This window comes from Nuphar pumila, chromosome 4 (assembly GCF_984573655.1).
Source record: "Nuphar pumila chromosome 4, dmNupPumi1.hap1.1, whole genome shotgun sequence".
Taxonomy (NCBI): Eukaryota; Viridiplantae; Streptophyta; class Magnoliopsida; order Nymphaeales; family Nymphaeaceae; genus Nuphar; species Nuphar pumila.
The window spans coordinates 135,921,478-135,934,777 of record NC_143252.1 but is presented as its reverse complement, the minus strand read 5'-3'; positions in this window follow the sequence as shown (position 1 = coordinate 135,934,777).

The window sequence follows — 13,300 nt, the reverse complement described above, 5'->3', positions numbered from 1 at the left end:
TTATTTTTTTATATTATGTTAATATTATTTTAATAAATTTAACACGTGTCACATTCTAATTGACATATAATATTTAATTATGTTTTGGCTGATTCAGAACGATTCACTTGAGTATCGGTATATGATTCACCTGAATAGTTGGCTAAACATACATGTCCGATTCCGACACTCACAGCATTGTTTGTGAACTTCACCAAGTTGAAGGGACATCGCAAGTTAAAAACCTGCAGGTGGTGCCCATTGCCACAAGGTCAAAGCTGGGTGTACTCCTCAGTGGGTAGGGGAGCCTCAAGGGTTTCTTGTATCAACCAGAGGCCAGCCAATGTGTGGTGGGTGATGAGGGAGGATTTTTCCCTTGGACTATCTCAAAAAAAAAAATCGCACCTATGACTGTAGTAGGGTTGGTAAACGAGCTGAACGAATAGAATAGGGCATGTTCGAGCTTAGCTCATTTTCTAGTTTACTGAGCTTGTGACTTGGCTTGTGTTTGTGTTTAGGCAAGTTGCACTCAAGCTTCGCTCATGCCACTTTTTGCGGTTGCCTCTCTCTCTCTATACGCATATACGTATGATTGAATCACTATGAAAGTTTTGTACAACCTTGCAACACATATATGCATGATTTAATCACTAAAAAAAAAATTTGAAAACCTTAGAACACATACAAGCATGGTTTCATCAATATGACAACCTTAGAACACATATGAGCATAATATTAGCATATATGAAAGTTTTTTAATACTTTATAACACATATATGCATGATTTGAATCACTATAAAAAGTTTTGATTGCCTTAGAATATGATACGCATGATTGAATCACATATAAAGTTTTTTTACTACCTTAGAATACATATGAGCATGATTGAATCACTATAAAAAAAATTGGCCGCTTTAGAACATGATACACATGATTTAATCACATATAAAGTTTTTTGACTGTCTTATAACACATAATAGCATGATATTAGCATATATGAAAGTTTTTTGACTGCCTTATAACACATATATGCATGATTGATCAATATGAAAGTTGTTTGACAACCTTAGAACACATATATGCATGATTGAATCAATATGCAAGTTTTTTGATAACCTTCAAACACATATATGTATGATTGAATCACTATGAAAGTTTTTTGACAACCTTAGAACACATACAAGCATGCTTTCATCACTATGAAATTGTTTTACTGCCTTAGAACACACATATGCATGATTGAATTACTATAAAATTTTTCTTAGAACACATTTATCCATGATTGAATCAATATGCAAGTTTTTTTACTGCTTTAGAACACATGTGAGCATGATTGAATCACTATGAAAGTTTTTTGACAACATTAGAACACATATAAGCATGATTTCATCACTATGGAAGTTTTTTTACTGTCTTGTAACACATATATGCATGATTGTGATACATAACACATTTATTTGACAGCCTTATAAACCATATATGCATGCGTGAATCACTGTGACATTCTTTGACAACCTTAGAACACATATATGCATGATTGAATCGCTATAAATTTTTTTTCCAGTCTTAAAACACATATTTGAATTTTGTTAATGTCCTTCAGTTTATTGCTAGTCTTTGTGTCATTCGGCCATTTATTTTGTTACATTAGATTAGGTGCATTGCATATAATTCATTTCATTACATTTTGTTTATAAATACTAACATTTTGGTTCTCTTGTAGGATGTTGAAGATGATCAGCGTAGAGGAGCTAATGGAAGCATGGAGGGAGAAGCAAATCGAGAAAATGAAGAGGATGATGCCCAAAATCTTGATGAGGATTAGATTCGTTTGTTTAATTTGTTTGGCGTACTTATAACTAATTATAACTTGGCAAGGGCTGTATTTGGTTGTTAAAGTTTACTTAACTTAGAACTTGTGTTAAATTTGTTTCACATGTATATGTATTTCTTATGTGTATTTTTTTTTATAAGCAGGTTATATGAATTGTATAACGAGAAATTTTTCTCGAGTTTCAAAATATTTCATTTTTTTATAAAAAAAATTAGTGATGGATTAGCGATGGATAATATCAGTCGCCAATTTGAAGCAGTCGTCGGTTTGCGACAGAATTTAAGTTGTCACTAATGGTCATCGCCAAATTGGTGACAGAAATTAGCGACGGATACACATCCCTCGTTAATTAGTAGCGAGAGATTAAATTCTGTCGCATAACCAAATCAGTATCTAATTAGTGACGAACATGATCCATCGCTAATCTATCTCTATATAGTGACAACTTGGCAACCAATAAATTATGTCACAGTTTAGCGACTAGGATTATGCGACGAACGCTATCCATCGCTAATCCGTCGCCAAATTTTTTCGCTAACGTGTTTAGCGACGGATAGCGTCTATCGCTAATACGCATTTTTCTTGTAGTGTTGGCTTTGCAACAAGTTTGGGGGTTATGGATGACCTTTCTAAATGCAAGGATGCACATGTTAAACATGCACCCCTAAATAAATATTGGTGCCTTCACTGGCGAGACACTCGAATGGTTTAAGGCACCAGAGTAAAAATATATGGTTATGAGATAGAAAACCCTTATAACCATTATGTTTGCATGCATTATCTTGAAGAGGATAAACAATACAAATCTCGAGTGTTCTGTAGGTTCATCTATCTTCTTGATGATTTATGGGAGCAAGGCATCCCAACTGGCCTTTATGCACTCGAGGGTTAGGAGGCTAAAGCTATCAATGTATCATAGGTGATAATGCCCAACTACTATAATTAGTTCAGGATGCATCATAGTTCTTGTTGGTCATCTGCGGGAGCTATCTCTAAGCCACGAGCTGCCCACTTTGAAAGTGAGGGGCAGGTAGACCTTCAAAAAATCTAAAATACATAAAATAATAAACACTTGAAGTGTTCTCTCATGCTACCATATGCGTCCTCGTATACCCGATGAATTGTAACTAGGAGAAACAAAGACTTTGTTGATCACCCAACTTTGTATTAAAAATATGTTCAATTAGTCTAAACTGATTAATGTTGCTTAGCACGCACGAGCTTCGAGTAAGCCGTACGCAAGAATATAAGCTTCAAGTAAGCTCTCTTATGACTGAGGTCATATTAAATGTTAGCATGTTGCTCTCATAAATGTTTCATAATTGTTTTGTTATCGGATACCTGAATTAATGTGTTGTATCATCTACATGAGAATATATGTCTGAATATTATGTAGTTCTATGTAAATGTGATGTATATGTCTACCAAGCTTTTACCAGACTAACCCTTCTTTATAGGGAGTAGGAGAGCAGTGACAGTTGCGCAACACGGGCCAGGATGCAAGGCAAGGACAATAGATCAGGACTTTTTGGCTCAGTTCATTTTTTATATTTTGGCTCCATATTATATATTTTGATAAACATGTTATTATTCATAAACTCTGGATTGTACACATCATCTTATTTATTTTGGAATGATATACATGTTTTCGCTTAAATTAATTTGCATTATTTCTGTACATTTAAATTACTCTGATTTGTTTAAAAAATTGAGGGGTTTTATTCTGAATAAAATCCTCGTTGTTAGATCGGGATTCAAACTCTATGGGGGGGGGGTGTAGGCCTACACAATTTACTTTTCTCCTATAACCCGCAGGAGGATTTGCTAACGTAGGCCAACAAAACAAATTTTTATTGTACAATAACCTCGTTTTACATCACGAAAGAAAATTTTAAAATTTTACCTAAAATTTTCAAGTTAGAAATCTCGGGGCTCGGGTCCGTACCCGATACCATACTCAAAAATCTGGTCCAAGTCTCGTTTCACATGAGTCCCAACCAAACCCGACCCATTGACACCCCTAATCATAACCCCTCAGCCAAGTTGGTGCAACTCTAACAATCCAGCTATCTCCGTTGTCCTGGCTAATGTTGTCAGTATCATCTTGAACTCTGAATTGATTTTCAAATCAATTCTGGGAAACGGGCGATTCTGCTTCAGGCCTGAAACGTTTTGAGTCGGCCAACTTTTAACCAAAGAAAGACACATGTTGAAGAATATTAAAATAATATTAAAAAATATTTTTTACCATTTTCAAGATTTATTTGAAAACTAGCCGGTTCATGTCTGATTCATATGGATTTTCTGCCGACACGATAGGAATCAACAGATTAAGGCCAATTCACAACGATACTAACAACATTGGTCCTGGCCTATGTCATATGGATACTCCATTTTGATTCTCGTCCTGTGTTACCTTATATGCTAGTCATCTCAGAAACTTCATAAAGATGATGGTATCCCCATGTCTCTGGCCGTATCCGTGTGACATGCCCTGGCTTACAATCATTTAGTCTGTGACTATGCAGCAACTGGAGTTATTCGGAGAACTAAAAGTACAACTAACCAATGGACTTTATAGTTAGACTTGCAAGTTCATCATCTAAGATTGCTTCTTTGAGGATCTTGAGACCCATTCTTTTGTTCATAGGTATCACAAAGATCAAGATAAACGAATCCTTTTTATCCTCTGTTTCCTTTTTCCAAGAATAGTATTCTGCTTCTGACTACACATTGTGAAGCAGATGATTTGAATCCTTTTTTTTTTTTTCCTTTCCTTTTCTGCGGTTCACTACTAAAGAATAAAATGGCCCATTGTAAAAGCAACAAAAAGGATCAGTATGCTCTACAACACTTTGTGCATAATGGGCATGATTTTGTTAGCTTGGAACATGAAAACTTTGATTGTGCTAGATGTTAGCCTCTCATGTTAGGTCCTGCAGTAAACTTTGAAGCTCTGTGTGACAAGCATAAAGCCTCGGATCTTTTTGTGCTTTTTCATGCTTTTAAACAACTAAAGTTTGTGAAGGGTCCATATAAAAAAGCAAAAGAAGAGGAAAAAGACGGCCTCTGCCTTACAGTGGCCTCCAGCAATAACGAAATCATGATGCATGTATTGCTGGCTATCTGATAGTAGTTATTGTCTCAGTCTTCTTGTCCATATCATTCTCAAATTGGTTCCAAGTGCTTCTGACATATTTTGAAACTTGAAAAGTAACAAGTTTGAAGGCACGAATTGATTAATCTACACATGAAACTTTGCAATACATCTGGGCATAGCATGAACTCCAACATCTTAAGCTAACTAATGAAAAACATGGATTCCGCACTTTCTGTTAGAAGTAGTAATATCAGATTTCATGAACTTGGTCACATCCAACACGATAGCAAATGCACACCTGCAGCTAGGACCGGTAAACAAGCTGATCAACAAAGGGTATTCAATCTAGGCTCGTTTCTTGTGTTGGGCTGAGCTGAGCTTGAGCTCATGAAAAGCTTGTGCTAGCTCATTTACAACAAAAATTATATTTTCAAAGTTGAAAATAATAAAATTTGGAACCTACTAAACCTATTAGACCATGCTCAAACTGTCTCATTTATAAAATAAATAATTGTCTTGTAAGTAATAAAATTTGAACTCTAAACTTATTGTTTGCAAGCCAAACACTTCAACCATCATCACTTTATGATAGAAAATATATGCAAAATCTATATATATCATTAATTAATAAGCCTCTACCTGCCCATCCTAGTTGAACATTGGTTGGCCATGCTTGAGCTTGGAAAGCCTATTTCACGAGTTTGAACAAGCTCTTTAGGAAGCGGAACATAAGCCAAGTCATGAGCAGTTTTTATAGTTTCCCAGCCCTCACGCTTGGAAGCAAGAAAAACTCTCGAAAAGAAATGTTTTCCTATGAGAAGATTTGATATGATAATTTTTGCAAAACAAAAAATGTTCACTTTTCCAACATGGGAAGTAGAGTTTGGTATCAAACTGGTATTAAAAATTGCGTCTATTTTCAAAGCACCCTATCTGATGATGCTAATAGAGCTTGAAGAGTTGAACAAACGATCGTAGGAGTTGATGGATAAGGGCTTTATATGGTCCAATGTATCACTTTAAGGTGCACATGTTTTATTTGTAAAGAAAAAGGATGGGTCGATGAGGGCATGCATCGGCTATCGGATGTTGAACCAGACTATAGTCAAGAACAAGTACACACTACCACGTATCAAGGATCTGTTTGATCAAGTGCGGAACACAAAGGTGTTCTCGAATATTGATATTATATCGAGTTATCATCAAGTTCGAGTTAAGGAAGATGTCTAGAAAATAACTTTTTGAACCAGATATGGACACTACGAGTTTGTAGTCATGTCATTCAGACTCATGAACGCTTCGACTGCATTTATAAGTTTGATAAATTAGGTATTCCACCTATATCTTGATTTATTTGTAATTGTATTCATCAATGATATCTTGATATACTTCGAAGACATGGAACAACATTGATATCATTTGTGGATCATTTTGGAGACCCTTCAGAACCACCAACTTTATACAAAGTTCTTCAAGTGTGAGTTTTGACTTGAACAATTAATGTTCTTGAGCCATGTAATCTCTAAAGACGAGGTGTCAGTAGACCTTGCTAAGGTAACATTCGGCAAAGAACTTTAAAAAATAAAATAAATTTTTTTAGACAGATTAAAACTTGAAAACCTTAACAAATAATCTTAAATGATGTAGCATGCGAAAAATAAAATAAAAAATCTTTAAAAAATAAGAGAGAGGCGAAGGGTGGTGGTGGTGGTTGAGCTTCTCTTACAGTTTTTTGTAAGGTGGGTGGTGGTAAGATGGATGATGGTGGTGGAAAATCATCGTAGGAGGGAGGAATGGTGGTGGAACTTCTTCGACGCCATTTTTCGGGAGGTGGGTGATGATGTGTAGTGATGGATGGTAGGGAGGGAAGTTTTTCTGAAGGTGGGTAGTGGTGGTAAGATGGATGGTGTAATGGTGGCGGTGAAAAATCATCGTAGGGGGTGGTGTGGTGGTGGTGGAGCTTCTCCAGCATGGTTTTTGGCAGGTGGGAGATGGTGAGTGATAGTGGTGGTGGTGAGATGAATGGTGGTGATGGAGGGCGGTAGTGGTGGTGGTAAGATGAATGGTGGTGATGGATGTTCGAAAATCATTATGGAGAGTGGTGGTGGTGGTGGCAGTGAGATGTTAAATGGGTGGTGATGAGGGTAAATCACTATTTTTTCTTAGTATAAAACATTTCTCCTCTTCTCTCTGGAGGAATGTTTGTATCAAAGTGTACTTTTTAGAAAAACTCTATCAGAGAAAAAGTTTCTCTCATTTGGAAGGATGAAAAAATCTTACGGTTTCCCCACCTTGTATCACTTTTCCTGCATCTTTCTCACTTCCAAACGTTAATGATACTTTTGGCAGGAAAACATGCATTTACTTTTTTGTTTTTGGGCTTTTGCCAAATTAGTCCCTATAATAACATATTTGCAAAATCTCTGCTTTATGCCATTTTGCAAATCAATCCCTCCCTTTTGCTTAACCGTCACAAAGTTATCGTTGGGCTTCCACCATCTAATGCTCATAAAATATCCCTTTTACCCTCACTAAAGGACCTTTTTATAAATAAGTTGCATTCGTTTTAATTCATTGGAGTAGAAGAGTCATTTTTATGTAGCTCCCAACCCATGATTACAGTCTCAACATGGTTATTTTAACACCCTTTAATAAGAAAGACCTCAATCTTGCAAAACGGGATAAGGCAGACACTTTTTTCTCAAATCACCAATAAGACAGAGACTATTTTGCATTTTTTTTCCGGTTAAAAGTAGAGCTGGGGATAATCCACGTGGGATTCCAATCTAAGATCCCTTGGTTACGATAGTGTGTCCTAACCAACCAGTTATCTGGTTCGACCTGAATTTGGAAGTTCTTATTCAGATGTTTGTTAAGGGAGGTATAAACATTACTTTTGTTTGAAGACTCATAAATTCAAATGAAGCTAACATGGCAGCAAAATTAGTCCAATAATACCACCCCAAAAATGATATGAAAAAACAATTAGCTATACATACCGGAGGAGTAAGAAAGGTCACCGAATAGGAAAAGAAAAAGAAGTATCTATTCCTTAAAGAGATTCCTGCCCACCCAAAGAAAGAGGGCAGAACATCTTACTTTCATCAAGATTGGTAGAATGGCTTGATTATACAGTGATGGATGTGCTTAAGCTTTACTTTTAGTTAGTGTTTGGATACTTGTAGGGATGGCAGTGGACCGGGGCGGGGGACAAGGTCTCCACCCCTGCCCCGTCTCAAAACCCTGCCCTTCATCCCGCACAAGTTTTGATTTTAACCTCCATCCTTGCCTCCATCTTCATTTCATGTTCTCTGTCCCCGGTTCAAATGGGATGAGGCAGGGCGAAGCTTCATTTTCCCTCGGTCCATTGCCATCCCTAAAGAAGGATTGGGAACAGGACAGGGTGGGGAGGGACAAGGCGGGGATCAAAACAGGGATGGACCGGGTCGGGGGAAAGCGTAAGTCCATCCCCACCTCCATCCTCGCACGAGTTTTGATTTTAACCTTCATCCCTGCCTCCATCCCCGTTTCATGTCCTCCATCTCCAGTCCAAACGGGTTGAGGCAGGGTGTGGCTCCCTTTCCCCATGGTCCATTGCCATCTCTAGATACTTGGTTGAAAGAAGCTGATTTGTTTATTAGTAAAGCTGAACTCAACTAAGATGATTGTCAGAAGGTTAAAACCGCGAGTTCGGGGCGTACTTACTCCAATAAAAAGACCCAGCTATCATATAACAATTGTATCGAGGGAAATACCTAACTACACTTTGAAAAATATTTAATTTTCAAAAAATTACTTTTAATTTTGAAAGAGAATATTGGTAAATTTGCAATTGCACTGGAACTGGGTATGCAGACCATGCAATTAATTCTTTTTAATTTTTTTTTCAAAGGAAACAGATCATGTAGTTCCTAGAGTAGGATATCCACAGAGTTAAAATTGGAATTCCAAAGGGAGACAAGGCTCCAAGTCTTGTATGGTCAGTTCAGTTCAGTGTAGCCTCATATGGTCAATTGTTGCATTGAAGAAGAGGATAAGAAGGGATAGAAGAGAGCTAGATGGAGTATATTGTATGGTATCTTTCATGATCCAGCGTTTGGTTCATAGTCTAAAACCTGTAATTTGCATTTCATTCAGTAAAAAAACACTGGATTTCCCAAACCAGGTTGAGAGTCCAACTCACAGAATCCAAGTTCAGTAAATTCCAAGCCACCATTTTTGCACTTCCATAATCAGATCCAGTTATTTTTGCTCAAGTTTTTATCTTTTTTATTCAAATACATCCAGGTTAAGAAAAGACGTTTCAAGCATTAATTAACTCACTACTAATTATTGTCTCAGTGTGATGACAAGCCCTTTCTTACAGGGGGGCACCGCTCATCTAGTAGGGGCAACCTGTGAACATCACCAAGGTGAAGGGACATCACAGGTTCAAAACCAACAGGGTGCGTCTCCCTGCCGCAAGGTCGAAGCCAGGTGTATTTTTGGTGGACGAAGGGTTACTAATGAGCATGAATATAGTAGAGCGAGGTGATTTCTCCCCTGTTTTAGGGGTTATTTTTCTTTTTTCGATTATATATCCAAGAGAAAAGCCCACCCATCACCCACTGTACATTGGCTTACCTCATGTTAGTAAAACCCTTGAGGCCTTCTCTGCCCACCAAAGAGTACACCCAGCTTAGACCCTGTGGCAAGGGATGCTACCCGTGGATTTTGAACTTGTGACGTCCGGTCAACTTGATGACATTTACAATTATCCCCTAGCAGATGAGCGGAGTCCTTGTGGGTTGGTCCTTTCTAACAACATGGCAGGAAAGTGGTAGTACATAGTTATGTGCTTTTTTATGCTAGTTGGGGTGATCAAAGGGTCCATCTGAGTCAGATCGGGGTGGATGTAGACTTATCATAAAACCATGATGGCTCCACCAGATGATGACATGGCCTGATTTTCATCTTGGTAGTTAGATTTATATCCAGGTCAGATTGAAACAGATCCAGTCACTATGAGCTGGATCCATCATAGACCAAACTTTCTTTTTTCTTTTTGTTCTTTAGCTTTATATCTCAGAAAAAAAGAAAAGAAAAGAAAAAGAAAAAGTATAATTTTCCAAGTTGGCTTTGCATACTTCTCATGTCTGACCTAGTCTGGATCTGAACTTCATACTCATGTGGTCCAGTGCGGTTTTATTATCTCATGATCTCAAGATCTTGTCAATGACATGATCAAATACGGGTATCGGCCCAAATGGAATGATGTCAGGATCATTTGGTTTTATTACTTCATCATTTCAAGCAATCATGTCAATGACATGATCAAATATGAGTCTCAGCTCAGGATAGAATGATGTCAGAATCATTTCTACTGCCAGCAAAACATGATTGGGGTTTCAGTTCAGTTTGATCTGATGATGCAGTCAAGATCTTGAGCCAGAAGAATTAGAATGGTATTTAACCTAGACCCATTTGGGCTTCAAGGTCTAAACCCTAAAACTAAACTGGTCCACACTGAGCAAGATCTGAATCCAGAACCAAAACATATTCTTTTTTCCTGTTTGTTTAGGCCAATGGAGCCCCTCAGACGGCAAGTTGGTAAAACTCTTGAGGTCCCCCCTGACCATTAAAAAAGTACACTTAGCTTTGACCTTGCATAAAAGGACACCCCAGGGCAATGGGCCCGGCAGCCTAATGGGCCAAGCCGACCCGGCCCACCATAAGCAGGGTTTAGCTCAAGATTTTAAGCCCTGACACGTTAGTTACCGGGATTAAACCCGGCCTGTTATATACATGGGTCGGGCTCAAGTGGACCGACAAGGCCGGAGCTACCTGATTATTTTTTCAGTAGTTGGATGCTTGATAACTATTACTATTTATCTAATTAGTTGCATCGATTATATGAGAAATAAAAAGATAATTAGATGGGTGCATTAATCTTTCATTTAATTCATTGTTTTTGGTATTATAAAAAAATAATTTATGAAATTCATTAAAAAATAACTTTAAAATGGGTTTGGGTCGGGCTGGACTGACCCGCTGAACATTGGCCCAATGGGCCAAGTCATAGGCTGCTCTTCAAACCCGATCACGTTAAGAGCCGGGTCAAAACCTGGCTCATTAATAAATGGGCCAGGCCACACTTAAAACCCAATGAGCCGAGCACTAAATGGGCCTGGGCCAGGCCAATGCCCACCCCTAACCCCACATGAGTTTTGAACCATGGTTATCCCATGTCAAGTGGCAAAAACACAGTTGCCCCTAGACAAGAAGGTGGCACACTTGTGGGCATGACAGAATCATTTTAGCTAGTTAGGGTCCAAAATTTCGGTGAATCCAAACCGTTTGATTCCCGTATGTGGTTGGGTTCTAGTTCTTGTTACATTGTTATTATGATAACCCAATGTCCAAATCATGTCAGAATTTTGGTGATTAATGAAACATCTCTCTTGCTCTTTGGGTACAATATCAGTTATTGAGTCCTAAGTGGAGTAGGTCACCAGACGACCCTTCTTCTAATGCTTACAAATAAAGCTGGTGGTCCTCTTAATTAATGCATCCAAAACGGAAGATCCCAACCAGTACTGGAACAAGAAAGGAGGAATAAATTCTTCTATATTTGTAACACAAAGATATAAAAACTGTACATTTTTGAGAGAAAACTATCAGATTTTATATATTTAGTGAAAACGGTTAAAGAAATGACAAGGAGTGCACGAGATGTTTCTCTTTCCAAGGAACAGACTTGCAAAATTATCTCAAAAAATCTGAAAACATCAATTCCTTTGAAGGATAACCGGATCATCGATCAGCTCTCGTTTGGCAGCACCAGCAATGGTGCCGATATCAAAGTGAAGTTCCTGAATGCTGCCTACTATTCCGTTGAAGCCATATATACTGCGCCACAAGATGCAAACGAAGCAACACCAAATGAATAGGTGCTTGGAACAGAATCTCTGCAAATGTGGAACGATCAATACGGATCTAAGGTCAGCAGGAGAATCCCAACTGGAAGACGCATTGTTGCCAAACATGCAAAAAACTTGCCTTCATGAATGAGCAGTCCCAAAATAAGTGAAGAGCAGATTCTTCTTGGGTGAAGAATAATGTGCATTGACTTGGAACACAGAAACCCCAACTGCACTTGCTCAAAAGTTTCAAGGCAAACTTTCACATAGATGAGGCCTGGCCTTAATTATTTGCAGTGTTTAAACCCTTTTCTTTTTGTTTGGATATAAATGCATTTCTAATAGAAGAAACAAACTTCACCATCAGACAAAATCCCAAACAATTAACCATTACAGAGAATTGGAAACCAACCACATGAATGGAAACAAAAGGAACAATGGGTTCTCCCCCCCCCACATTAAATGCCAAAGCATTTGTCTCTGTGTAAAAAACCAAACAGTTTCTACTTTACAGTAAAAAATATTGGGGAGTCCAGCTTTAGGTAAATTGTATAAGAAAGTACTCACTTGAAATAAAGGGCTGTGAAGAAAGGCCTTATTCACTCCTCCACCCCCTTAGGGTTACTTGAAAAGTTTTAAATGCACCTTCCCTTAAACAACCATGAATCTCATTGAGATATGAATTTCAAATTACATACCCAATACTGGAAAACCCAAGTGAAGCAATCAGGTTTAGAGCCATTAATGGGTCAACACAGCCAACTCAGTTGGGTCAGTTTTTGAACCTGATCAGGTTTGTCCACATCCTCACATGGTCCTGTTCCTACCACTTTGTATGGCATTTATATGTTGTATTTGTGTAAGTGCTGGGTCCATAACATGAGGTTAAGGTACGTACCATGACCAAGCTACACACTAGCTCAGTCAGATTATATCCTGACCCAGATCTCTCTAGAACTAAACTGGGGCCCATCACAGTTTTGGCATTACCATATATATATATATATATATATATATATATATATATATATATATATATATATTTCCTTTTTTTTTTGAAAGGCAAGATGGGGTTAGGCGGACCCATAGTGACAAAAGTTAAAAAACGCCAAAATATTGTTTTTCAAAAACTTGCCTGAATTTGAATTTTTTTCACAAATCTTGCATGTTTTTTTGGCAAAATATTGACGATAAAAAAATAAATTAAAAAATATAAAAAGATTTTTTATAATAAAATTTATTTAAAAATAAAAAACACATGGTTTTTTCATGATAAATAGCTGTTTAAAATGTAAATATTGCATTTAAATAGTGGTATTTATGTTTTTTCATAAATCTCACGATATTTTGAAAATCTCGTGAGAAATTGCCATTTTAAACTTTCAGGCAATTTATTGTGATATTATCGTGAGATTTTCATAAATCTCGCAATATTTGTCACTACAGGGAACCCCTACCAGAACAACAGCCGCCCCATGTAGCAGAGGA